The sequence below is a fragment of the Oncorhynchus masou genome, chromosome 9, assembly GCF_036934945.1.
Source record: "Oncorhynchus masou masou isolate Uvic2021 chromosome 9, UVic_Omas_1.1, whole genome shotgun sequence".
Taxonomy (NCBI): Eukaryota; Metazoa; Chordata; class Actinopteri; order Salmoniformes; family Salmonidae; genus Oncorhynchus; species Oncorhynchus masou.
The window spans coordinates 78,591,171-78,619,030 of record NC_088220.1 but is presented as its reverse complement, the minus strand read 5'-3'; the positions used below and the strand labels follow the sequence as shown (position 1 = coordinate 78,619,030).

The following is a 27,860-nucleotide window of genomic DNA, read 5'->3' as shown; positions in this document are numbered from 1 at the left end:
CACATAGACACACAGACACATAGACACACAGTCACACAGTCACATGGTTACATAGTCACATAGACACACATTCACATAGACACATAGTCACATAGACACACAGTCACACAGTCACACAGTCATATAGTCATATAGTCACACAGTCACATAGACACATAGTCACATAGACACATAGTCACATAGACACACATTTACAGTCCCAGTCACAGTCACATGACACACAGTCACACAGTCACACAGTCACATAAACACATAGACACATAGTCACACAGTCACATAGACACACAGTCACATAGACACACAGTCACATAGACACACAGTCACATAGACACATAGTCACACAGTCACACAGTCACATAGACACACGGTCAAGTAGACGCACACTCACATAGTCAGAGTCCTACAGTCACATATGCACACAGTCACACAGTCACACAGTCACACAGTCACAGTCACAGTCACATAGACACATAGACACATAGACACACAGTCACAGTCACAGAGTCACACACTCACATAGACACACAGTCACATAGACACAAAGTCACACAGTCACATAGTCACACAGTCACACAGTCACGTAGACACACAGTCACATAGTCACACAGTCACACAGTCACGTAGACACACAGTCAAGTAGACACACAGACACATAGTCAGAGTCACACAGTCACATAGACACACAGTCACACAGTCACATATACACATAGACACAGTCACAGTCACATAGTCACAGAGTCACACAGTCACATAGACACACAGTCACACAGTCACACAGTCACATAGACACATAGACACATACAGTGCCTTGCGAAAGTATTCGGCCCCCTTGAACTTTGCGACCTTTTGCCACATTTCAGGCTTCAAACATAATGATATTAAACTGTATTTTTTTGTGAAGAATCAACAACAAGTGGGACACAATCATGAAGTGGAACGACATTTATTGGATATTTCAAACTTTTTTAACAAATCAAAAACTGAAAAATTGGGCGTGCAAAATTATTAGACACACAGTCACACAGTCACACAGTCACACAGTCACACAGTCACACAGTCACACAGACACACAGTCACATAGTCACACAGTCACACAGTCACATAGACACATAGACACATAGACACACAGTCAAATAGACACATAGTCACACAGTCACACAGTCACATAGACACATAGACACATAGACACATAGTCACATAGTCACACAGTCAAATAGACACATAGACACATAGACACACAGTCACATAGACACATAGACACATAGTCACATAGACACATAGTCACATAGACACATAGTCACACAGTCAAATAGACACATAGTCACACAGTCACACAGTCACATAGACACATAGACACATAGTCACATAGTCACACAGTCAAATAGACACATAGACACATAGACACACAGTCACATAGACACATAGACACATAGTCACATAGACACATAGTCACATAGACACATAGTCACACAGTCACATAGACACATAGTCACATAGACACATAGTCACACAGTCAAATAGACACATAGTCACATAGACAAATAGACGCATAGACAACAAAAAAACGTACTGTATATTGATTCACTTCAAGAGCCATTCGAAGTGATTATCACCAATTATTTCTTCTGACTGATAAACGTTCAGAGTGTGTGTGTGTCTTTGTTTGTGTGTGTGTGTGTGAGTCATCCTCTACTCCTCTGGTACAAGTGTCTGAATAGCTTCTCTACAAAGGGACATCAAACCAAAGAGAGAGAGGAGGGGAGGATATTTTCTGTGTCTCTCTTTTTTTCTCTCCCTCTATCTTTCCTCCCTCTGTTTCTACCGCTCTTTCCCATGGGACATGAACTGTACCTGACAGCAACGGTTTCCCGGCAACAGTTTCCGTCAGTAACAGTAACTGCTGACCTTCTCCTGTGTGATGTGAACTCCAGTGTGTCATTCGCCATCATACACCCACACAGTCACTTTAGTAGTAGACATCACTCTGCTTTGCACTACGTAAAACTAAACCTCAGTTACACTTCCAGGTGTTGCCACAGTCTCTTTAGTAGTAGACATCACTCTGCTTTGCACTACGTAAAACTAAACCTCAGTTACACTTCCAGGTGTTTCCACAGGACCGTTGGGTGAGACAGGGATGCAGCTTGAGCCCCTCCCTCTTCAACATATATATCAATAAATTGGCAAGGGCACTAGAACAGTCTGCAGCACCCAGCCACTACCTACTAGATTCTGAAGTCAAATATCTACTGTTTGCTGAGGATTTTTTAACATTTAAACAGGCAAGTCAGTTTAAGAACAAATTCTTACTTACATTGGCTGCCTACCCCAGTCGACACTGGGCCAATTGTGCGCCACCCTATGTGACTCCCAATCACGGCCAGATGTGATGCAGCCTGGATTCTAATCAGGGACTGCAGTGACACCTCTTGCACTGAGATGTAAAAGTAAAAATACTTTAAAGTTTTTTTGGTGTATCTCTACTTTACTTTTAATATTTTTAACAACTTTCCCTTTTACTTCACTACATTCCTAAATAAAATAATGTACTTTATACTCCATACATTTTCCCTGACACCCAAAAGTACTTGTTACATTTAGAATGCTTAGCAGGAAATGGTCCAATTCACACTTATCAAGAGGACATCCCTGCTCATCCCTACTGCCTCTGATCTGGCAGACTCACTAAACACAAATGCTTTGTTTGTTAATGATGTCTGAGTGCTGGAGTGTGCCCCTAGCTATCCGTAAAAAAAAGAGCCCATTGGTTTGCTTAATATACAAGCATTTCGATACACTCACATTTGCTAACCAGGTGACCAATACATTTGATTTGATTTTAATTTAAATAGAAATTATTCATGCTTTTACTTTTGATACTTGAGTACATTTTTGCAATTCCATTTACTTTTGATACTTAAGTATATTTAAAACTAAATAATTTTTACTCAAGTAAAAATTTTACTGGGTGATTTTCACTTGAGTCATTTTCTATTTTCTTTACTTTTACTCAAGTATGACAAATTAATACTTTTTACACCATTGCCTACAGCAGCACCTAGATCTTCTGCACAGATACTGTCAGACCTGGGCCCTGACATACCTGGGCCCTGACAGTAAATCTCAGTAAGACAAAAAATAATGGTGTTCCAAAAAAGGTCCAGTTGCCAGGACCACAAATACAAATTCCATCTAGCCACCGTTGCCCTAGAGCACAAAAAAACTGTACATACCTCGGCCTAAACATCAGCGCCACAGGTAACTTCCACAAAGCTATGAACGAGCTGAGAGACAAGGCAAGAAGGGCATTCTATGCTGTCAAAAGGAACATAAAATTCGACAAACCAATTAGAATCTGGCTAAAAATACTTGAATCAGTTTTTGAACCCGTTGCTCTTTATGGTCTGGGGTCTGCTCACCAACCAAGAATTCACAAAATGGGACAAACACCAAATTGAGACTCTGCATGCAGAATTCTGCAATAATATCCCTGAGCAAACTAGAATGCTATTTGGCCCTAAACCGAGAGTACACAGTGGCAGAATACCTGACCACTGTGACTGTAAAAAAAGGAATGCTTTGATTATGTGTAACTGGTGTGAAATGGCTAGCTAGTTAGCGTGCCCGCTAATAGCATTTTAATCGGTGACGTCACTCGCTCTGAGACCTTGCTTTGTGGAGCGATGGGTAACGATGCTTCAAGGGTGGCTGTTGTCGATGTGTGCAGAGGGTCCCTGGTTCATGCCCAGGTAGGGGCGAGGAGAGGGACGGAAGCTGTACTGTTACATTGATCCTGTTGACCCGGAACACTAGAGGAGGTCAAAAGGGGGGTGAGTGTCACTCACAGGAACAGCCCTGTCACTCACAGGAACAGCCCTGTCACTCACAGGAAAAGCCCTGTCACTCACAGGAAAAGCCCTGTCACTCACAGGAACAGCCCTGTCACTCACAGGACAGCCCTGTCACTCACAGGACAGCCCTGTCACTCACAGGACAGCCATGTCACTCACAGGAACAGCCCTGTCACTCACAGGACAGCCCTGTCACTCACAGGACAGCCCTGTCACTCACAGGACAGCCATGTCACTCACAGGAACAGCCCTGTCACTCACAGGAACAGCCCTGTCACTCACAGGACAGCCATGTCACTCACAGGAACAGCCCTGTCACTCACAGGACATCCCTGTCACTCACAGGAACATCCCTGTCACTCACAGGACAGCCATGTCACTCACAGGAACAGATGTGAGTGCTTCCGGGAGATGGAGAAATAGAGCGGGTGGAAGAGACACTTTCTTTTCCATCCCCTTCTGAGTTGTCCTTGGCAGGGTTCTCCACTCCATGGCACAGCGCCTCTGGTTTTAGGACTCTTCCTCTCCTCTCTCTTTTTTCCCTCTCTCCTCCTCTCAGTTTGAGTTACAGCAGAGAGGTTGAGGGAGAGGGAGTAGGAGTAGGAGTGGGAGAGGGGGCTGAGTGAGGTCTGTCTGTCTATTCACTCTTCATCACCTATCATTTATTCCTTTAACGCCAACACAAAGCTTTAATCCATACCACTATCACATTACTGATCATCATAATCACAATCAGCCTTTTATTTATAAACCATATCTTCTAAAGCCACGGCCCCAATTATCCTACAATCTATCTGGTTATTAAATGACAAAATAGAAAATCTATGCTCCAACCTCTTCCTGTGCCAGGGTGCATCGATCCCCTATTCAGGCGGCCATTTTAAACGAGTGACTAATAAGAACTGATATCTTGTTGTCAAACATGCCCATCTGGGCCTGCTTATCATGTCAGACAACAGCTCCACTGCACGGGATGGATTGAGGGATGGGTGGACGGGTGGATGGATGGATGAATGGGTGGATTGATTTATATAATGTTTATGTACACAATAAACGTTGCCTTCTCATATTTCCCTGATCGTATATCCCTTAATTGGATATTTTCTTTCTGTATGGCAGCCATACAGGAAAGGGAGAGAGAGAAATGGGATGGGGAAGAAGAGAGAGAAGGAGAAAGAGAGAGTATGGAAGAAGGAAAGGGAGTAGAGTGAGGAAGAGAGGGAGGAGATGGAGAAAGAGAATGACAGAGAAGTGGTAAGGAAGGAGATAAAGAGAGGGAAAGAGAGAGAGGGAACGAGAGAAAGGGAAAGGGAGAGAGGGTTGAGACTGTAACAGTCTCTGTGGGACTGTTCTCCTGCAGTGGTTTTTCTGTGGTGATGATGCACCATACTGTTCCTTCTCTCCCCTCGTTAATATTTTAAGAAAGAAGCTAAGTAGACATTTTATTTTGACACCTATCTCTGGCACCTCTCCACAGGAAATACAGCCTCGATCAGAAAGAGAGAGAGAGAGAGTGGGAGAAAGATGAGGAGAGAGAGAGAGACGTTTGACTTTTAGTCTTTCTTTAATGAAACATTTTTATTTCATTAAAACCTCCCCACCCTCACCCCCTCTTAAAACAAAACACCAAAATATCTCCTGTAATGCAGTACTGCTTATATGTACCATAGTCACCTTGCCCACTACACCATATATCTAACCCATCTTCCCCAGCTGTACAGACAGCCCCCCAACACACCATATCTCCTGAAACATCTCCCCCAGCTATACAGACAGCCCCCCAACACACCATATCTCCTGAAACATCTTCCCCAGCTATACAGACAGCCCCGCCCCCAACACACCATATCTCCTGAAACATCTCCCCCAGCTATACAGACAGCCCCCAACACACCATATCTCCTTAAACATCTCCCCCAGCTATACAGACAGCCCCCCAACACACCATATCTCCTGAAACATCTCCCCCAGCTATACAGACAGCCCCCCAACACACCATATCTCCTGAAACATCTCCCCCAGCTGTACAGACGGCCCCCCAACACACCATATCTCCTGAAACATCTCCCCCAGCTATACAGACAGCCCCCCCAACACACCATATCTCCTGAAACATCTTCCCCAGCTATACAGACAGCCCCCCCAACACACCATATCTCCTGAAACATCTCCCCCAGCTGTACAGACAGCCCCCCAACACACCATATCTCCTGAAACATCTTCCCCAGCTATACAGACAGCCCCCCCAACACACCATATCTCCTGAAACATCTTCCCCAGCTATACAGACAGCCCCCCAACACACCATATCTCCTGAAACATCTTCCCCAGCTATACAGACAGCCCCCCAACACACCATATCTCCTGAAACATCTCCCCCAGCTATACAGACAGCCCCCCAACACACCATATCTCCTGAAACATCTCCCCCAGCTATACAGACAGCCCCCCAACACACCATATCTCCTGAAACATCTTCCCCAGCTATACAGACAGCCCCGCCCCCAACACACCATATCTCCTGAAACATCTTCCCCAGCTATACAGACAGCCCCGCCCCCAACACACCATATCTCCTGAAACATCTCCCCCAGCTATACAGACAGCCCCCCAACACACCATATCTCCTGAAACATCTTCCCCAGCTGTACAGACAGCCCCCCAACACACCATATCTCCTGAAACATCTCCCCCAGCTATACAGACAGCCCCCAACACACCATATCTCCTGAAACATCTTCCCCAGCTATACCGACAGCCCCCCCAACACACCATATCTCCTGAAACATCTTCCCCAGCTATACAGACAGCCCCCCAACACACCATATCTCCTGAAACATCTCCCCCAGCTGTACAGACAGCCCCCCAACACACCATATCTCCTGAAACATCTTCCCCAGCTATACAGACAGCCCCGCCCCCAACACACCATATCTCCTGAAACATCTTCCCCAGCTATACAGACAGCCCCGCCCCCAACACACCATATCTCCTGAAACATCTCCCCCAGCTATACAGACAGCCCCCAACACACCATATCTCCTGAAACATCTTCCCCAGCTGTACAGACAGCCCCCCAACACACCATATCTCCTGAAACATCTGCCCCAGCTATACAGACAGCCCCCCCCAACACACCATATCTCCTGAAACATCTCCCCCAGCTATACAGACAGCCCCCCAACACAACATATCTCCTGAAACATCTTCCCCAGCTGTACAGACAGCCCCCAACACACCATATCTCCTGAAACATCTTCCCCAGCTTTACAGACAGCCCCCCAACACACCATATCTCCTGAAACATCTTCCCCAGCTATACAGACAGCCCCCCCAACACACCATATCTCCTGAAACATCTCCCCCAGCTATACAGACAGCCCCCCAACACACCATATCTCCTGAAACATCTCCCCCAGCTGTACAGACGGCCCCCCAACACACCATATCTCCTGAAACATCTTCCCCAGCTATACAGACAGCCCCCCAACACACCATATCTCCTGAAACATCTCCCCCAGCTGTACAGACAGCCCCCCAACACACCATATCTCCTGAAACATCTTCCCCAGCTATACAGACAGCCCCCCAACACACCATATCTCCTGAAACATCTTCCCCAGCTGTACAGACAGCCCCCAACACACCATATCTCCTGAAACATCTCCCCCAGCTATACAGACAGCCCCCAACACACCATATCTCCTGAAACATCTTCCCCAGCTGTACAGACAGCCCCCAACACACCATATCTCCTGAAACATCTCCCCCAGCTATACAGACAGCCCCCAACACACCATATCTCCTGAAACATCTTCCCCAGCTATACAGACAGCCCCCCAACACACCATATCTCCTGAAACATCTTCCCCAGCTATACAGACAGCCCCCCAACACACCATATCTCCTGAAACATCTCCCCCAGCTATACAGACAGCCCCCAACACACCATATCTCCTGAAACATCTCCCCCAGCTGTACAGACAGCCCCCCAACACACCATATCTCCTGAAACATCTTCCCCTGCTGTACAGACAGCCCCCCAACACACCATATCTCCTGAAACATCTCCCCCAGCTGTACAGACAGCCCCCCAACACACCATATCTCCTGAAACATCTTCCCCAGCTATACAGACAGCCCCGCCAACACACCATATCTCCTGAAACATCTCCCCCAGCTGTACAGACAGCCCCCCAACACACCATATCTCCTGAAACATCTCCCCCAGCTGTACAGACAGCCCCCAACACACCATATCTCCTGAAACATCTTCCCCAGCTGTACAGACAGCCCCCCAAAACACCATATCTCCTGAAACATCTTCCCCAGCTATACAGACAGCCCCCCAACACACCATATCTCCTGAAACATCTTCCCCAGCTGTACAGACAGCCCCCCAACACACCATATCTCCTGAAACATCTTCCCCAGCTATACAGACAGCCCCCAACACACCATATCTCCTGAAACATCTTCCCCAGCTATACAGACAGCCCCCCAACACACCATATCTCCTGAAACATCTCCCCCAGCTGTACAGACAGCCCCCCAACACACCATATCTCCTGAAACATCTCCCCCAGCTATACAGACAGCCCCCCAACACACCATATCTCCTGAAACATCTCCCCCAGCTGTACAGACAGCCCCCAACACACCATATCTCCTGAAACATCTCCCCCAGCTATACAGACAGCCCCCAACACACCATATCTCCTGAAACATCTCCCCCAGCTATACAGACAGCCCCCCAACACACCATATCTCCTGAAACATCTCCCCCAGCTGTACAGACAGCCCCCCAACACACCATATCTCCTGAAACATCTTCCCCAGCTATACAGACAGCCCCCCAACACACCATATCTCCTGAAACATCTTCCCCAGCTATACAGACAGCCCCCCAACACACCATATCTCCTGAAACATCTTCCCCAGTTGTACAGACAGCCCCCCAACACACCATATCTCCTGAAACATCTTCCCCAGCTATACAGACAGCCCCCCAACACACCATATCTCCTGAAACATCTTCCCCAGCTATACAGACAGCCCCCCAACACACCATATCTCCTGAAACATCTTCCCCAGCTGTACAGACAGCCCCCCAACACACCATATCTCCTGAAACATCTTCCCCAGCTATACAGACAGCCCCCCAACACACCATATCTCCTGAAACATCTTCCCCAGCTATACAGACAGCCCCCCAACACACCATATCTCCTGAAACATCTCCCCCAGCTGTACAGACAGCCCCCCAACACACCATATCTCCTGAAACATCTTCCCCAGCTATACAGACAGCCCCCCAACACACCATATCTCCTGAAACATCTTCCCCAGCTGTACAGACAGCCCCCCAACACACCATATCTCCTGAAACATCTCCCCCAGCTATACAGACAGCCCCCCAACACACCATATCTCCTGAAACATCTTCCCCAGCTATACAGACAGCCCCCCAACACACCATATCTCCTGAAACATCTTCCCCAGCTATACAGACAGCCCCCAACACACCATATCTCCTGAAACATCTCCCCCAGCTATACAGACAGCCCCGCCCCCAACACACCATATCTCCTGAAACATCTTCCCCAGCTGTACAGACAGCCCCCCCCAACACACCATATCTCCTGAAACATCTTCCCCAGCTATACAGACAGCCCCCCCCAACACACCATATCTCCTGAAACATCTTCCCCAGCTATACAGACAGCCCCCCAACACACCATATCTCCTGAAACATCTCCCCCAGCTATACAGACAGCCCCGCCCCCAACACACCATATCTCCTGAAACATCTTCCCCAGCTGTACAGACAGCCCCCCCCAACACACCATATCTCCTGAAACATCTCCCCCAGCTATACAGACAGCCCCCCAACACACCATATCTCCTGAAACATCTCCCCCAGCTGTACAGACAGCCCCCCAACACACCATATCTCCTGAAACATCTTCCCCAGCTATACAGACAGCCCCCCAACACACCATATCTCCTGAAACATCTCCCCCAGCTGTACAGACAGCCCCCCCAACACACCATATCTCCTGAAACATCTTCCCCAGCTATACAGACAGCCCCCCAACACACCATATCTCCTGAAACATCTCCCCCAGCTATACAGACAGCCCCCCAACACACCATATCTCCTGAAACATCTCCCCCAGCTATACAGACAGCCCCCAACACACCATATCTCCTGAAACATCTCCCCCAGCTATACAGACAGCCCGCCAACACACCATATCTCCTGAAACATCTTCCCCTGCTGTACAGACAGCCCCCCCAACACACCATATCTCCTGAAACATCTCCCCCAGCTATACAGACAGCCCCCTTACACACCATATCTCCTGAAACATCTTCCCCAGTTGTACAGACAGCCCCCCAACACACCATATCTCCTGAAACATCTCCCCCAGCTGTACAGACAGCCCGCTCAACACACCATATCTCCTGAAACATCTTCCCCAGCTATACAGACAGCCCCCCAACACACCATATCTCCTGAAACATCTTCCCCAGCTGTACAGACAGCCCCCAACACACCATATCTCCTGAAACATCTCCCCCAGCTGTACAGACAGCCCCCAACACACCATATCTCCTGAAACATCTTCCCCAGCTATACAGACAGCCCCCAACACACCATATCTCCTGAAACATCTTCCCCAGCTGTACAGACAGCCCCCCAACACACCATATCTCCTGAAACATCTCCCCCAGCTGTACAGACAGCCCCCCAACACACCATATCTCCTGAAACATCTCCCCCAGCTGTACAGACAGCCCCCCAACACACCATATCTCCTGAAACATCTTCCCCAGCTATACAGACAGCCCCCCAACACACCATATCTCCTGAAACATCTTCCCCAGCTGTACAGACAGCCCCCCAACACACCATATCTCCTGAAACATCTCCCCCAGCTGTACAGACAGCCCCCAACACACCATATCTCCTGAAACATCTTCCCCAGCTGTACAGACAGCCCCCCAACACACCATATCTCCTGAAACATCTCCCCCAGCTATACAGACAGCCCCCAACACACCATATCTCCTGAAACATCTTCCCCTGCTGTACAGACAGCCCCCAACACACCATATCTCCTGAAACATCTTCCCCTGCTGTACAGACAGCCCCCAACACACCATATCTCCTGAAACATCTCCCCCAGCTATACAGACAGCCCCCCCCCAACACACCATATCTCCTGAAACATCTCCACACTTTTATCATTTTATACAACTCAAATTCCACACTAAGGTGCACTGAGACCATCCCATTAAATAATAGTAAATGGTCTGTTATCCCCCCACCTTTGACCCTGCTCCTCCTTGTTAACCAAATAGACAACTTTGCCTGAGCAAACAGAATATTCAAAACACATTTGGCCTTCTCCTTAATTGAATACCTGGACCCCATTATAAAAATCCCAACAGCAAAAACCACCCCCAACTTCTCACACAGACATTCCAACAGAGACATTAATGGCATTAACCTGGCGCACACAGAAAACACACGAATCACAGTTTCACTCATGACCCAGAAAGGACACCCCTGCCAGACTCCCGGTTCAACCCGTGCCAACAAGCTGTTAGTGGCCAGGGCTCCATGTAAGAGCCCTCCACTGGAGGTTCCCTGACCTCTTTGGTACTGAGAGTTTGTAGAGCCCCCTCCATCTAAAACCCACCATACTCTCCGCCCCACATACCCTCTGCCACTGATGTTCCTTCACTCCTGTTAGGCTCCTAATGTTCCTTACCTTGCAGAGGTTGTAGAAGACTTTACTTCCCACCCTCTCAATATCCCCCAGGCTCGGAGTGTTAAAATCTAACAAGTCCTCCAGACTCCCTTGCCAGTAGCCAGTCTCTGTTGTCACTTGCAGTTGGGGAAACATTGGTGGCCCCTCCCTCTTTGGCCGCTCAAACACCCCCCTTACCGGCTCAGACAGTGCCTCCTGGACCTCCTCCAGGAATCTCTCCAGCAGCCTAAGATACTTTATTCCTGTTTGTTGTGCCAGGACTTCCGGGGTTTTCCACCCCTCGCAGGTCACCCAGCCTTAGTAAACCCACTGCCATCAGTCACCTCTGCAGGGTGGCCGACAGAACCGATTTCAAAGGGATGGCTGGGTTGTGTAAGATAGGGTCCTCCCACACCCACAGCCCAGGCTCCACACCCCCTTCTCGTGCGGGCCTTAATAGCTGCCAGGCTCTCAGGACCGTAGAGTAAATGTCTGAGAGACCTGCTGTACTCAGCCTCTCCAGCTTCATGAGGAACAGCAGCCAGTCCAACCCTAATCTGCCAGCTCTCCTCAGCAGCATGCATGCTGGTTCCCTCCAGCCGACAGTATTGTACAGCAGTCTCTGCGACGCCTTTAGTCGGAATGTAGCCACCCTGCTCTACAGTTCCACCAGGCCCTGTCCTCCTTTGTGGATGGACATGTACAACACTGCCGCCCTCAGCCAGTGATGCCCCGACCAGAAAAAAATCCACCAACTTGCGTTGCAGGTCTGCGAACAGACTGGCTTAGGGGGCTAAGGCCAGCCAGTTTATGCCACAGAGAAGATGCCACCAGGATATTGATTATCAGCACCCTCCCTCAATATGGGACAGGGGACACCTCCACCTGGCCAGTCTTGACACCACTGCCTGTGCCAGCCCCTCCCAGTTCTTCCTGATCCACCTCTCCAAGCCAGGTACACCCCCAAAATGTTAAGCCCTTCACAACCCCACTGCAAACCCTGTGGAAGCAGAGCAAAACAGAGCTTTGCTCTTACCTCAGTTCACGGTAGCTGACGAAGCTCCCTCGAACACGTTCAGACTATTCTCTAGTGCCTGCATATCCTGCCCATCCCTGAGCATCACAGAAATGTCAGCAGCATTCGCTGACACTGCTATGCCTGTCAACACACCCATGCCTGTCCAGCACACTCCCTGCAGTCTTCTGCATAGCAGGCACAAAAAAGGGTCAATGGCTAGTGTTTATAGCTGCCCGATAGAGGGCATCCTTGTCTAATGCCCCATCTCACCCAGACTGGCCTACTGAGCACTCCTCCCACCTTGACCATACATGACGCTCCAGCATACAACATCCTCACAGAGGCCAAAAAAAACATTTCCCCAAATCCAAGCGTCACATTAAACAGCTACTCATGGTCCACTCTATCAAAAGCCTTCTCTTGATCTAGAGGGACCAGTCCAAAGTTCATATTAGAACCTCTCAACAAGTTCAACATGTCCGTGATTGAGCGTCCCGGTACACGATATGTCTGTTCCTTGTGTATTATAGAGTCCAGATGGGTATTCAGTCTGTTAGAGTAAACCTTGGCAAATATATTGTACAGAGCAATGCCACAGGCCTCCAGTTCTTAAGTTCACAAAAGTCCCCCTTTTTGGGCAGGAGAGTCAGAGCCGCCCGACGGAAGCTCATCTGCAACTCTCCTACCCCGACGAATTCATGCAACACGCAAAAGAAGTCCAGTCCAATTTTTCGCAGAATGTTTTATAAAACTCCACTGGGTCTATCAACCCCCGGTGCAAGGCTGGGGGACATCTGGGTTACGGCTTCTGCCTGTTCATGGGACAACAGAAGAACGTCCATTTCATCCCTCTGTGCCAGAGAGAGCTTAGGGAGTTCTGCAAACAAGACCTGAGCACACATAGGATCACACACTTCTGCCCTATACAACTCAGTATAAAACTCCACAGTCTGCATCTCCCCCACCACAGAGGTCACCCGCCCATCAGACAACTGTAGACAATGCATACCCTTGGCTTCACCGTTCTGTCTTTCCAAACCAAAGAAGGAGGACCTGTGAGCTTCCATCTCCTTGAGTATGGAGAACCTGGCTCTTACAAGTGCTCCCTTCGCATTAACCTGGAAAATGCTGCCCAGGTCCCTATGTAATTCAGCTAAATTAGCCTGGAGGCCTACAGTGGCTTGCAAAAGTAATCACCCCCTTGGCATTCTTCCTATTTTGTTGCCTTACAACCTGGAATTAAAATGGATTTTCATTTGAGTTACACAAAATACCTAGCACTTTGAAAATACAAAATATGTTGTATTTTTAAACAAACAAGAAAAAAAATACAAAATAACAGAAAACTTGAGCGTGCGTAACTATTCACCCCCCCTAAAGTCAATACTTTGTAGAGCCACCTTTTGCAACAATTGTAACGGTTTTCATCTGGTGAAAGAGAGGCGGACCAAAATGTAGCGTGGTTAGTTTTGTACATCTTTAATAAAGATGAAAATACAACAATCTACAAAACAAGAAACGTGAAAAAGACGAAACAGTCCTATCTGGTGCCACAAACACAAAGACAGGAACAATCACCCACAAAACCCGACACAAAACAGGCTACCTAAATATGGTTCCCAATCAGAGACAATGACTAACACCTGCCTCTGATTGAGAACCATATCAGGCCAAACATAGAAATAGACAAACCAGACACACAACATAGAATGCCCACCCAGCTCACGTCCTGACCAACACTAAAACAAGGAAAACACATACGAACGATGGTCAGAACGTGACGACAATTACAGATGAAAGTCTCTTGGGGTATGTCTCTATAAGCTTGGCACATCTAGCCACTAGGATTTTTGCCCATTCTTCAAGGCAAAACTGCTCCAGCTCCTCAAGTTGGATGGTTCCGCTGGTGTACAGCAATCTTTAAGTCAGATTCTCAATTAGGCCATTCCAAGACATTTAAATGTTTCTCCTTAAACCACTCAAGTGTTTCTTTAGCAGTACGCTTAGGGTCATTGTCCTGCTGGAAGGTGAACCTTCGTCCCAGTCTCGAATCTCTGTAAGACTGAAACAGGTTTCCCTCAAGAATTTCCCTGTATTTAGCTCCATCCATCATTCCTTCAATTCTGACCAGTATGTTGTTGTGGTGCCATATTCTTTCCATTTTTAATCATGGATTTAATGGTGCTCCGTGGGATGTTTAACTTTATCCCTGACCTGTTTGGAGAGCTCCTTGGTCTTGTCATGACGTTGGCTTGATTGGAGAGGTTTATGACCCCATAAATACCTCCCCCCCACGTTTCTCTCTCTCGACTCTATAGAGTTAACTCTTGAAAAAGCCCTTTGTTAACCTAGAGATTCTGGGGACATCAAAAGTTGGGAAACGAAACCATATTTTGGTAATCCAACCAGTTGAAAATATGTGTTGGTACTTAATGAATATGATGTCAGATCAGTTGGCGTCTGAGACATTATTACTGATGATAGGACGAAATAAACTGTATCTTGGAAAGTCTACACATTCTAGTTATCAGATTTACGTGGAATTGTTGTGCAATTTAAATGTTCAAATATGAAACTATTTGTGAAAAGATTAAATGTAATTTTAGCTTCTTAAATGGGAGAACAGTTTGTCATAACACCACTCTGCTCACTCAGAGGCCCTGCCCAAGTGAAGAGACATGGGTTGTAAACTATGAAACACACCCTTCCTACACCACTATATAAGCCCGTTGACGAAAATGTAACTTTTTGTTCCAAGGACATGCGGACTGGCAGTCCCCACGTTGAAAGGACAAAGACCACCTACAGAACTAAGCCAACATCAGCAAGAACCTAACGAAATGGGCATAGAATTTCAATGTGAAGGTGGCGACCTACATGCCGGAAGGATGAATTTCAACTGTACCAGCCAGAAAATAGCATGAGCTTAATTAACCTCTTGAAGCTAGGGGGCACTATTTTTATGTTTGGAAAAATAACGTTCTCAAAGTAGAGGAAGGCTCCGGCCATGGAGTGGGACTGGATGCCGTGCCTGGACTGGACACCAGCGCAGAGGAAGGCTGGAGTTTTTAATTTTATTTTTTTATTTTACATTTATTTAACTAGGCAAGTCAGTTAAGAACAAATTCTTATTTTCAATGACGGCCTAGGAACAGTGGGTTAACTGCCTTGTTCAGGGGCAGAACGACAGATTTGTACCTTGTCAGCTCGGGATTAGAACTTGCAACCTTTTGGTTACTAGTTCAATGCTCTAACCACCTGCTGCCCCACGAGTCACTGGAGTCTCCGGCCCGTGAACCGTCCATGGAAGCTCTGGACTGAACCGTCACTGGAAGCTCTGGACTGTGAACCATCGCTGGAACCTCTGGACTGTGAACCATCACTGGAACCTCTGGACTGTGAACCATCACTGGAACCTCTGGACTGTGAACCATCACTGGAACCTCTGGACTGTGAACCATCACTGGAACCTCTGGACTGTGAACCATCACTGGAACCTCTGGACTGTGAACCATCACTGGAACCTCTGGACTGAACCGTCGCTGGAAACTCTGGACTGAACCGTCACAGGAGGCTCTGGACTGAACCGTCACTGGAAGCTCTGGACTGAACCGTCACTGGAAGCTCTGGACTGAACCGTCACTGGAAGCTCTGGACTGTGAACCGTCACTGGATGCTCCGGACTGTGAACCGTCACTGGATGCTCTGGACTGTAAATCATCGCTGGAAGCTCTGGACTGAACCGTCACTGGAAGCTCTGGACTGAACCGTCACTGGAAGCTCTGGACTGAACCGTCGCTGGAAGCTCTGGACTGTGAACCGTCGATGGAGGTTCCGGGCTGTAGATCGTCACTAGAGTCTCCGGACCGTACACACACACACTGGTGGTCAAGTGCGGGGAGACGGCACAGGACGTACCGAGCTGGAAAGGCGCACTGGAGGCCTAGTGCGTAGAGCCGGCACAGGTTGCTCCGGACTGATAACACCCTCCTCAAAATGCCTGCACTGCAGCATACTCCTAGCCAACATTTCTCTCCGATATCCCTCCTCAAACTGCTCCATCGAGTCCCAGATGTTCTCTGGCTCTCGGCTTGGCTGACCGCGCCTTGTACACCCTTGGGGTTGCCCTTGGGCTGATTGTGGCTGCGGACCCTGGCGTCGTCGCTGTCCTCCTTTACTCCTTGGCGACTCCCGCCAAGGAAGTGTCTCGCATCCACCTAGTATCTCTTCCCATGACCAGCTCTCCTGGTCAAAGCTATAACGATCGTGAAATACGTAGTGCACATAAGCACTCATACAAAACAATATCCCACAAAGCAGGTGTGAAAAAGGACACACTAAGTATGATCCCCAATTAGACGTAACGAATATCAGCTGCCTCCAATTGGAAACCATAGACACACACCAACATAGAAATATAATATCTAGAAACCCCCGAGTCATGACCTGACACCATGGAGAACCCTGAGGGCTCCCTATGGTCTGGGTGTGACAGTGAATACATATGCACGCACCTGTTTTCTGTTTTAAATTGTTTTGAAACAAGTTATTTTTCTAATTTTCCCACTTCACTATTTTGTGTATGGCCATTACATGAAATCCAAATAAAAATCCATTTACATTACAGGTTGTATCACAACAAAATAGGAAAAACACAAATGGGGTGAATACTTTTGCAAAGCACCGTACGTTGCCTTGCCCCACCATCTCAACCTCCAACTCACTAATACTACGCTTGAGTTCCCCCAATACTCTCCTAGCCTCTGGGGATGAGAGATCTGTATACTGTGAACAGAAAAGATAAATTTGGACTTTCCCCACATCCCACAATTGATTCAGACTCCTCTCGTTTCTGCCTCCACCTTTTCCAAATAATTTGTATTTTATTTTTTTTACCTTTATTTACCTAGGCATGTCAGTTAAAGAACAAATTCTTATTTTCAATGACGGCCTCGGAACAGTGGGTTAACTGCCTTGTTCAGGGTAATTGTTTGCACCAGACCTGAGCAAAAAGTGGCATCTTGCAAGAGCTTTACATTAAACTTCCAATAGGATGCCCTTGTGAAATAGCCAAGTCATGGTTATGTGGTGATCCAAAAAAACACCAGGAGAATGGTAGAGCCCAACAGCCTATTGCTCTGATTCCTGGACATGTATAAACGATCAAGTCAGGCTGCACTCACCCTAGCCACAAAGACCTACACCCACGTTTACTGTATTGTGTCATGATATCTAGTTCTCCAAACATCTACTAGCTCAAACTGATTAATGATGTCCCTTAACACTCTGACTGACCCTGAATGAGGCTCCTCCCCATTTCTGTCTTTAGTAAAAATCCATTGTACATTTCCAGTCCCTGCCGACCACCAGCGTCTCCTCAGGCGCCACCTGTGAGGTTCCCTGCTAAGACACCCAAATTGAACCCCACTCTCTCTCCCTGTGTTAGGCGCATACACATTTTAAAGTTAAAACCCATGTTAAAACCCATGTTCTAAAGTTAAAACCCATGTCTGCTTTTACGACAAGCAGCCTACCCCTACATACCTTCTTTGAGGAGCACATTTTTACAGAAAGACCTGGTACAAAAAGGACTGCCACTAAAATTTGTCCCATGTCTCAACATGACCCATGGCTCAAGCCCCTTCCCACCAGAGCCCCAAATCGACTTCATTCACCACATCACTGTGTCTCCTGCAGAAACAACACCTGTACTTTTTTTTGTTTTACATATTCACCCAACACACTTGTCTTTCCCACATCTCTGGCACCATTTATATTGAGCGAGCCGACCCGAAGAGTCTCCATAAGAAGTCTCCATTTATATTGAGCGAGCCGACCCGAAGAGTCTCCATAAGAAGTCTCCATTTATATTGAGTGAGTCTACCTGAAGAGTCTCCATAAGAAGTCTCCATTTATATTGAGCGAGCCAACCCGATGAGTCTCCATAAGAAGTCTCCATTTATATTGAGCGAGCCGACCCGAAGAGTCTCCATAAGAAGTCTCCATTTATATTGAGTGAGCCGACCCGATGAGTCTCCATAAGAAGTGGGAGAAAAGCCAGCAAAGAAAGAGACCAATGGCAAAGCTCAAAAAGCCCCAGTGCCTGGAAGGAACTATACATCTAAACAGTGTCTGAAGGTTGACCTTTACACACTGTTGTGACCCACTTCCAACCTAAACCGTTTCCTGGGTGAGAGGACACCCTCATTTTTCATTGTATGTTGTACTGATCTTACAAACTTTCTTAGATCGGGAAAAAAGCCTCAAGATTCACTTTTTTCCCCTTGCTCTCATTCAGGAACCTTGTCAGTTCCCTCACCGTGTACTTTGACCCCTCTGCTTGACTGGCTGTCAGCTCCGGACCCATTGAGGAGGAGTCTGAAAAAAAGGCCTCATCATCCTCTTCCTCAGACTCACCTTCCTCCTCCTCATCTCCATCTCCCATCCTGATCACCTACCCTTCCTCTTTTGGTCAGCCCCCCCCCCTCCCCTCATGTACACCACCATCCATAACCTGACTAAGCCCAGCCTCATCTACATCACCATCTGTAGCCTGACTAGGTCCAGTTTCTGATGCCTGCGTCTAATTGCCCACCTGCACGTTTACCTCGATTTCCCCAACTGGCACTTGTACCCTCACCTTGTCTACGGCCTTTATGTGGGCATACAAAGCTCTTATGGCCCAAATCCCCACACTCAAAACACATTAGACTGTGCTGGCAAATCCTGCGTAGAGCACCTCACCATGCCTGACTTTAAAATACACATTTAGCTGTTGCTCACTGTTATTCAGACACATTAACATTTGCCTCTGGAACACAACATGCTCGACGGCATCTGCCTGAAAACATGGCAACAGTACAAATCTGCTAGCAAACTTACCAAACCGACTCACTTCTTTCTGGATTTGATCATGTGTAATAAATGGAGGTAAATGAGCGATTACCACTCTAGTCGAAGGACTTGACAGGGGAGAAATCGGCATCAACACATTCCTTACAAATATTCCTCAGAATGTATCAATTCAGCTCAACTACACATGGCCTCTCAACTACCAAACACTCCCAGCATGCAGAGAGAGAGAGAGAGAGAGAGAGAGAGAGAGAGAGAGAGCTCCTGAGTTCTTCTGCAAAAAATATAGAATTAGAGTTGGATAAATGTAGATAAAATCATATTATATTTGCACAAGGACTTACACAGGATACTAACCTCAATACTACAACCTTCAATCTAAATCACAATTCCATACCTAAAACCAACCTGAATGGACTATTACTACCAACGACTATCATTAAACAACTTCTAACAAACCAAAACCAGCAGAAGAAACACAGCGGACCCTGGACACAAAACTGAGTGAGTAATATTCAGTCTGAACCTACTTCTGAAGCCAGAAAGTAAAAGACAATGATTTCTAGGTTATGTTGTTATATAAAGCTAAGAAAATAAGTATAATAAGCTGCTAGAACAGAACAGACCTGGTGGCACCTTCAATTAGCACTGGTGTGAAGTCAGATGAGGGAAAACTCTTGAGCCCAACAATGGCAGAAGAGTTTCACAGCCCCCTAATCCCAAATGCAGAGGCCTTTAAAGCCCCAATTAGGCTGATCCCTGTCCAGAGGTCATTACAATACAGGACCCCATGGATATTCAAAATAACACTGCAAGTAACAATGCTGCTACAGTCCGGAAGGTGAGCAACGGTCTGATCATCCTTCCGTAGTTGGAGTCGGTGCTCACCCCCTTCTCTGCTCTCCGGTGGATGATCGAAGATACCTCTAAACAGAGCCATGAACCCTTCATACGAATCCATCTCCTCCTCTCTTCTCTCCCAGACAGCCGTTGACCACTCCAACGGCCCACGCAGTCAGCAGATTAATAACCGTGGCAACCTTTGACCTCTCAGTGGTAGGGGCTCCCATCTGGTGCGCAAAATAGAGGGAGCACTGAAATATGAAGCCACAGCATTTAGATGGGGTTCAATCATATTTATCCGGGAGGGACAGACAGGCATCGCTGACCTGGGTGGACTGCTGAATGGACTGGCTCACTGGGTCGACTGGTGGTCAGAGTATCCTCCGCTAGTTGAAGACAACGCCACTTGGGTGGGCTTTCGAAACATAGAAGCCGACGAAGAACCTCTTCCATAGCCTTCCCCATCTGCGCCAGGTGGTCGTGGTGACGAAGTAGGTATCCCTGTTCGTCGACCGTCTGGGGGATGTACTGATTTCCTGCTGCTTCCATTTGGTGAGGCAGTATTCTGTAAAGTACACGCTGGGAGTTGAGAAGCAAGTGCAGGTGGTGAGTTAAATTATAAACGGAACATGGCCCAATACAAGAAACACAAGTAGCTTACAGACATGAAACACATAGTCAATACTGCCTTGGGAATGAACCTAAGGGAGAGCCAGATAAAGGGAAGGTAATGAATGAGTTAATGGTGTCCAGGTGAGCCTATAATGAATGCCAGGTGTGTCTAATGATGCCAGGACCGGTGGTAGTAAACCAGCGACATCGAACACCGTAGGGGAGTACCGTGAGTAGACCTGTCAACTGGAGACTCGTTTATCACTGACCTCAACCCAGAGTCTCTCAGAGCGTCCACAGTCAGTCCACTGACACCCCTATCAGATCACAGCAAAATCAGAGTCTACTTGAACAGAGCTATGCTCAATCATGAGGCATCAAAGCCAAAGGAACTGAATTATAGAAATGCTATAGATAGAAGAAAAATAGAGCAACAACCAATTAAATCTCTTCCAGACAATTTCCTGGACAAAAGGTTTCACTGTCATAGTGAAGGTGTAAACTTGGCAGTAGAAAACCTAAACAGTATATTTGACCTCTCAGCTTCCTCATCAAATCTAAAAATGTCAAGCAGACAACCTAAGAGAATTAACAACAATGACAAATGGTTTGATGAAGAATCCAAAAACCTAAGTAAGAAATTGAGAAATGTATCCAAACAAAAATATATAGACCCAGAAAACCTGAGCCTACACCTTCACTATGGTAAATCACTAAAACAATACAGAAATACACTACGGAAAAAGAAGGAACAGCACGTCAGAAATCAGCTCAATGTAGCTGAAGAATCTATAGAATCTAATCACTTCTGGGAGATTGGAAAACTCTCAAAGAGTTATCTATCCAAAACAGAGATAAATGGATAAACTTCTCCAATATTTTTGGCTCGATAACAAATAAAAAACAGCAAAAATATATACATGATCAAATACAAACCTTAGAATCAACTATTAAAGACCACCAGAACCCACTGGATTCTCCAATTACATTGAATGAACTACAGGACAAAATACAAGCCCTCCAACCCAAAAATGCCTGTGGGGTTGATGCTATCCTAAATGAAATGATAAAATAGACAGACCACAAATTCAAATTGGCTATACTTAAACTCTTTAACATTATCCTTAACTCTGGCATCTTCCCCAATATTTGGAATTAAGGACTGATCTCCCCCTGATCACCGATCAGCAACCTTGGGAAAATCCTCTGCATTATTATTAACAAAACATGAGAAAATCCTGAGAGAAAAAAAAGACAATTATTTGACACATTGGGAAAAAACAGAGCAAACTGGAATGCTATTTGGCTCTAAACGAGAAAAGGGCAACCAATGAAGAACAAACACCATTGTAAATACAATCAATATTTCTGTTTATTTATTTTCCCTTTTGTACTTTTAACTGTTTGCACATCATTACAACACTGTATATTGACATAATATTACTTGCTTTGGCAATGTAAACATATGGAGAGAGAGAGAGAGAGACAAATGGGATGACAAAGGAGCAGCGAGATGGAGGAGAGAGAGGAAGTGGGATACACAGAGAGCTATGATGAGATGTGGAGAGAGAGAGAGAGAGAGAGAGAGAGAGAGAGAGAGCACTGAGCGCTGTGCGATGTTGGGTAATGGTTGTAGACGCTGTGTATGTAGCGGTAGCTGTAGCTGAGCTCCCTGTGGAGGGTTTAACATATCTGCTGCTAAGACACTCTGTAGGGATGGGCTTTTAAACCACACTGAGCGCTGTGCGATGTTGGGTAATGGTTGTAGACGCTGTGTATGTAGCGGTAGCTGTAGCTGAGCTCCCTGTGGAGGGTTCAACATATCTGCTGCTGAGACACTCTATAGGGATGGGCTTTTAAACCACACTGAGCGCTGTGCGATGTTGGGTAATGGTTGTAGACGCTGTGTATGTAGCGGTAGCTGTAGCTGAGCTCCCTGTGGAGGGTTTAACATATCTGCTGCTAAGACACTCTGTAGGGATGGGCTTTTAAACCACACTGAGCGCTGTGCGATGTTGGGTAATGGTTGTAGACGCTGTGTATGTAGCGGTAGCTGTAGCTGAGCTCCCTGTGGAGGGTTCAACATATCTGCTGCTGAGACACTCTATAGGGATGGGCTTTTAAACCACACTGAGCGCTGTGCGATGTTGGGTAATGGTTGTAGACGCTGTGTATGTAGCGGTAGCTGTAGCTGAGCTCCCTGTGGAGGGTTTAACATATCTGCTGCTGAGACACTCTGTAGGGATGGGCTTTTAAACCACACTGAGCGCTGTGCGATGTTGTTGATCTTTATTGTATTAACAAAGTTAGTGGTATCATAGTGGTCAGGTTGCTGAAGAGATGGTTTAAATATAACAGTAGGAGGTTAGACAGAGAGGCAGACAGACAGAGAGAGATGGATGGGGATTTGTGACCTGTTGCCACAAGAAAAGGTCAACCAGTGAAGAACAAACACCCTTGTAAATACAACCCATATTTATGCTTATTTATTTTCCCTTTTGTACTTTAACCATTTGTACATCGTTACAACACTGTATATAGACATAATATGACATTTGTAATGTCTTTATTCTTTTGGAACTTCTGTGAGTGTAATGTTTACTGTTCATTTTTATTGTTTATATCACTTTTGTATATTATCTACCTCACTTGCTTTGGCAAAGTTAACATATGTTTCCCATGCCAATAAAGCCCCTTGAATTGAATTGAATTGAATTTGTGGATGAATGAGAAAGGAGCAATAGAGAGATGGAGAAAGCAATATAGTTACACATTTCAAATTGCTTTCAGTTCTCTCCAATAGGTGTATGTTCACTGTGAACCAAGGTGAACTCTGTCAAGGCGTCTGCATACTAGGTTGGGTTTGCTCCTATCAGAACTGGGCTATGCATACTCCCTTAAAAGACCTTCGCTAGAAATGAGATAAAAGCGGTAATAGTTCTGTTTGTCCATCCACGCCGTAGCCAGAATTAATATAGTCAGAATTCATCTAAGATAACTCAAGATAACGCAAGATAAGATAACTCAAGACATTTTTAAGTTTTTGCAGAGGAGATTTAAGTCGCTCAATTTCACAGATAACTAAGATGTTTGGTGCAGTATTTCTCAATGAAGAAATGTACATGAAAACAAGTCGTCTCTCGTTGAACGACAACAAATAGGTCATTGAAGAATCCCTACTGTTGACCAATCACCGAATGAGAAGTGTAGACTTCGGCTTTGACTCAACAAAAAATAGGGAGGAATGTCCATGTGGATTATGATGTCTTTTAATACCTAATGAGTGTTTAATCCCTGTTCATATCAGACCAGATTCAGGGCCCTGCCCAGTGTCTAATCCCTGTTCATATCAACCCAGATTTAGGGCCCTGCCCAGTGTCTAATCCCTGTTCATGTCAACTCATATTCAGGTCCCTGCCCAGTGTCTAATCCCTGTTCATATCAGGCCAGATTCAGGGCCCTGCCCAGTGTCTAATCCCTGTTCATATCAACCCAGATTTAGGGCCCTGCCCAGTGTCTAATCCCTGTTCATGTCAACTCATATTCAGGTCCCTGCCCAGTGTCTAATCCCTGTTCATATCAGACCAGATTAAGGGCCCTGCCCAGTGTCTAATCCCTGTTCATATCAGACCAGATTCAGGGCCCTGCCCAGTGTCTAATCCCTGTTCATGTCAACTCATATTCAGGTCCCTGCCCAGTGTCTAATCCCTGTTCATATCAGACCAGATTAAGGGCCCTGCCCAGTGTCTAATCCCTGTTCATATCAACCCAGATTTAGGGCCCTGCCCAGTGTCTAATCCCTGTTCATGTCAACTCATATTCAGGTCCCTGCCCAGTGTCTAATCCCTGTTCATATCAGACCAGATTCAGGGCCCTGCCCAGTGTCTAATCCCTGTTCGTGTCAGCCCAGATTCAGGGCCCTGCCCAGTGTCTAATCCCTGTTCATATCAACCCAGATTTAGGGCCCTGCCCAGTGTCTAATCCCTGTTCATGTCAACTCATATTCAGGTCCCTGCCCAGTGTCTAATCCCTGTTCATATCAGGCCAGATTCAGGGCCCTGCCCAGTGTCTAATCCCTGTTCATATCAACCCAGATTTAGGGCCCTGCCCAGTGTCTAATCCCTGTTCATGTCAACTCATATTCAGGTCCCTGCCCAGTGTCTAATCCCTGTTCATATCAGGCCAGATTCAGGGCCCTGCCCAGTGTCTAATCCCTGTTCATATCAACCCAGATTTAGGGCCCTGCCCAGTGTCTAATCCCTGTTCATGTCAACTCATATTCAGGTCCCTGCCCAGTGTCTAATCCCTGTTCATATCAGACCAGATTAAGGGCCCTGCCCAGTGTCTAATCCCTGTTCATATCAGACCAGATTCAGGGCCCTGCCCAGTGTCTAAACCCTGTTCATGTCAACTCATATTCAGGTCCCTGCCCAGTGTCTAATCCCTGTTCATATCAGACCAGATTAAGGGCCCTGCCCAGTGTCTAATCCCTGTTCATATCAGACCAGATTCAGGGCCCTGCCCAGTGTCTAAACCCTGTTCATGTCAACTCATATTCAGGTCCCTGCCCAGTGTCTAATCCCTGTTCATATCAGACCAGATTAAGGGCCCTGCCCAGTGTCTAATCCCTGTTCATATCAGACCAGATTCAGGGCCCTGCCCAGTGTCTAATCCCTGTTCATATCAACCCAGATTCAGGGCCCTGCCCAGTGTCTAATCCCTGTTCATATCAACCCAGATTCAGGGCCCTGCCCAGTGTCTAATCCCTGTTCATATCAACCCAGATTCAGGGCCCTGCCCAGTGTCTAATCCCTGTTCATATAACCCAGATTCAGGGCCCTGCCCAGTGTCTAATCCCTGTTCATATCAACCCAGATTCAGGGCCCTGCCCAGTGTCTAATCCCTGTTCATATCAGCCCAAGGGGTTCGGTCTATCTTTGTGTTCCCACAACACTAACATGGTTAGGAGCAGGTCCCAAAAATTTTTTTTACCTTTATTTAACCAGGCAAGTCAGTTAAGAACAAATTCTTATTTTCAATGACGGCCTAGGAACAGTGGGTTAACTGCCTGTTCAGGGGCAAAACAACAGATTTGTACCTTGTCAGCTCGGGGGTTTGAACTTGCAACCTTCCGGTTACCCGGCTACCCTGCCGCCCCTATGACACACAGTGTGAAGCAGCAGTGTGTGTATGTGTGTGTGTGTGTGTGGCAGGAAATGAAAGTTACACTACGGATGCATAATCCAAACGCATCGCATCACCCTCCTGTAACTGAGCAGTAGATGAGTGACATGCGGTGGCAGAGAGGTGAAAGCAGAGGGAACGTTTTCAGACAAGAGACAGACATGTCAGAGGGGCTCTCTCTCTCTCTCTCTCTCTCTCTCATCTCTCTTTCTCTCTCGATCTCTCTCTCTCTCTCTCTCTCTCTCTCTCTCTCTCTCTCTCTTTCTCTCTCTCTCTCTCTCTCTCTCTCTCTCTCTCTCTCTCTCTCCTCTCTCTCTCATCTCTCTCTCTCCTCTCTCTCATCTCTCTTTCTCTCTCTCTCTCTCTCTCTCTCTCTCTCTCTCTCTCTCTCTCTCCTCTCTCTCATCTCTCTGTCTCTCTCTCTCTCTCTCTCTCGAAAGAGCTGCAGGGTTTTAGGGAGATGGGTAGCATACATCACCATGGTATTGTGACATGAGTCATAATTATTTACTTAATTTGTTGTTGTTGTTGTGTTGTCTGTGTGAGAGATGACCTCCCAGAGGAGTCAGCGGAAACTGATTGTTTATGTGTAGTAATTATGTTATCAGTGTTTGGCTCTGTACTGTGGAATTGGCCAAAATAATTACTGGTAGACATTTCTGTGATATGAAAATCAAGTTGCAATGATTATTTTCTGTGTTTTTTGTTAGCTCTTTTGACAATCACAGTCACACACACACACACACACTCTGATATGCACCCAGCAGCTGCAATGTGTTGTTGTAATTATGGAAGACAAACTGCAGCATCCACTTGTTATAATGTTTGACGTATTACACGAGATTCCACTGTGTGAATATACATTAATGAGCATCTCTTTCTCTGCCTCTGTGCCTGCATTCTTTTCTCAGTATTCCCAGTGTGTTCTTCTGGCTCTATGTCAAATGTCTATTGCATTTATACAATCCAAATAGCCTTTAAGCATTCTCATCCACTCCCTTCCTCTTCCCTCCTCCTTCTCTCTCTTTCTCCCTGCAGTCTGTTCGCAGTATTCGCGGGGTGTGTTTGCAATCTTCGGCCTGTATGACAAGCGTTCGGTGCACACCCTGACGTCGTTCTGCAGCGCTCTGCACATCTCCCTGGTCACGCCCAGTTTCCCCACGGAGGGGGAGGGCCAGTTCACCCTGCAGCTCCGACCATCTATCAGAGGAGCTCTGCTGTCCCTGCTGGACCACTACGACTGGAGTCGCTTTGTATTCCTCTACGACACAGACAGAGGTACCAGCTGTCAATCAAACAATACCCAATCAATTAATCAGTCAGTAGATCAGTCAATCAGTCAGTCAATTGGTCAGTCAGTCAATCAATAAACCAGATAGTCAGTCAGTAAGTAAATCAGTAAGTCAATCAGTCAGTCAATCAGTCAGCCAATCAGTCAGCCAATCAGTCAGTCAGTCCGTCTGTCATTCAATGTTATCATTCTAAGGGAAGCATGAAGAGGAGAATGGGATGGAGGAAGCGGGTACTGTACACACCTCAACCCAGTCCTTAACACAGATCAGCTGTACACAGCTCAACCCAGTCCTTAACACAGATCAGCTGTACACAGCTCAACCCAGTCCTTAACACAGATTAGCTATACACAGCTCAACCCAGTCATTAACACAGATCATCTGTACACAGCTCAACCCAGTCCTTAACACAGATCAGCTGTACACAGCTCAACCCAGTCCTTAACAC

General features: G+C 46.6%; 1 pseudogene; it reads left to right on the top strand.

Annotated features, from left to right (window-relative positions):
• Positions 1–27,860, top strand: part of LOC135546651 (glutamate receptor 4-like) — a 196,661-nt pseudogene that overhangs the window by 65,136 nt on the left and 103,665 nt on the right.